Below are 2,128 nucleotides of genomic sequence, written 5' to 3' on the forward strand. Positions count from 1 at the left end.
TTCTTTTAATCAATTGTACATTCAAGTTTGTTTATTCTTCATTGCCAATTTCCCATTGAGTTACTCTTTAATTTTTCATTGGGGTTTCATTGAATTTAATGGATACAAGTGTTATATCTACCTAAACATCAATCTTAAAGAAGAAATCTGCTACAATGAGTTATTCTGATCCTCCACCACCTCCTCTTTTATGCCACAATCTTTTGCTGGTGGTAATGTTGGTGGCTTCTGGCCTAAAATTCCAATGAGCAATGATGAATGGGACTCAATTTCACCATTTGAGTATGCACATCCACTTAAAAGGCCAAAAATATCTAGAAACAACCAACCAAATTTTGTGCCTTTCCGCCCATGAATCCAAGAATGAACATGATGAATCCTCTGGTGAATAGAGGAATAGGCCATATCTTTTACAAAACTCGTGTGTGCTTGAAATTTTTGGAGGGTAGTTGTTGGAATGGGGAGCATTGTTCCTTTGCACATGGCACTGAAGATTTACGAGAACCTCCACCCAATTGGAAAGAAATTGTAGGTGAGTGTGAAAAGGATAAAGGGACAGGGAACTAGAACGAGGATCAGAGAATAATACATAGAATGAAAATTTGCAAGTTGTTTTACAATAGTGAAGAATGTACCTATGGGGACAAGTGCAATTTTCTTCATGAAGATCTATCAAAATTTAAGAATGAGACGGGGAGGTCTTGGGATTTCTGCTTTAGACATTGGAACGACTGGACTGATGATGGTGCATAGAAGTGGGCCTGATCAACGTAAAGTTAATAAGCATGCTAATGGCAACGCAATTGCTGATGCTTTTGGATTTGATATGAAACCTACATATTGGAAAATAAAGCTCTATATTAAGTGGGATCATAGGTCATTGTCCCTTTGGCGAGAGATGCTAATTTGCTCATGGGTTATATCACAAGTTGTTTTACAATAGCGAAGAATGTACCTATATCAGTGTTGCATTGATTTATTAATAGCACAGTTGTTCTCTTTTGAGGATCTTTTGTCATTCTAATATCGATTTGTGTGATGCACTTTTAATGGGGTCGCACTTCGTGCCTCTCGGTTTCGCCCCTGGCCATATAAGTTTGGAAATTTCGCCCCTGGCCATATAAGTTTGGAAAATTCTTGCTTCAAGGACAGGGGCGAAACCGAGAGGCAAAGTACACCTAGAAATACTTAGGATCGCACCCTTAAACATAACCACATGTGCAGGGAGAAAAATTGCATACGCAGATGAGGGGCCGCACGTACGATTAGTTGATTCTAAAATAAAAGCACCTGCGAATGGCACATGTGGGAGGCACGCTGCACATGCAGCCAAGGGGCTCGCACGTGCGGAATGAGAGAGTCACACGTGCAGGAACGTTTACATCAGTTTGAAATTTCTCTCTTCCCTTTTTTGAGTTGATTTTTTCCCACTTTCTCTTCATTCTAACTTACCTCTCTCTCTCTCTCTCTCTCTCTCTCTCTCTCTCTCTTTCTAAACTCATTTTTTCTATTTTATCTCTCTAGAAACCCACCCAACACCAAACTTCCCTCTAAGATCTAGCAAGATTCATCAAGAATTTGGTAGGGGTTCCTTACACCAAATCAAAGAGGGCGACGAGGGCTACATTTTCACCAACCAAATTGCATTTCCATCAATGTTGAATTTTGGGGTTTTTTATCATCTTCTTCTTAGAATTTGAGATAGGGATTTGTTAGAGTTATATACATGTTTTTGCAAGTCTAAAGTAGCTGTGATGCTAATTTCTTGAGTTTTGAGTTGGGGTTTGATTTATGATGTTCCTATGTGATTTAATGAGGGTTTTTTCTCAAATTTTCTCCAAATCTCTCAATGTATGAACTATGAGAATGTTTTGAGATTCATGAGAAAATTCTTCAAAGTAAATGGAAAATCCTTTTTTTTTTATTTATTATTTTTTAAATGTTGGATTGATAAAGAAATTGAGTTTGGTTATAGTTGTGAACCCTATTTGTGGAAAGTCTTTTAAAAAATGAGGAAAAATCCGAGTTTTGTGAAAATCCTAGATTTTAGAAATTTGGAAAGATGTTGTGATATTATGAAGTTATGCTTTGTAGAGTATCATTGTTGAGAAATGATAAATAAATTAAT

At 37.1% G+C, this 2,128-nt stretch overlaps 1 pseudogene; it reads left to right on the top strand.

Moving 5' to 3' along the window:
• The first annotated feature begins 351 nt into the window (after window positions 1-351).
• LOC114273618 (zinc finger CCCH domain-containing protein 39 pseudogene) lies at window positions 352-983 on the top strand (annotated as a pseudogene).
• The last annotated feature ends 1,145 nt before the right edge of the window (window positions 984-2,128 follow it).

Source organism: Camellia sinensis, chromosome 13, assembly GCF_055761805.1.
Source record: "Camellia sinensis isolate YWXY chromosome 13, ASM5576180v1, whole genome shotgun sequence".
NCBI lineage: Eukaryota > Viridiplantae > Streptophyta > Magnoliopsida > Ericales > Theaceae > Camellia > Camellia sinensis.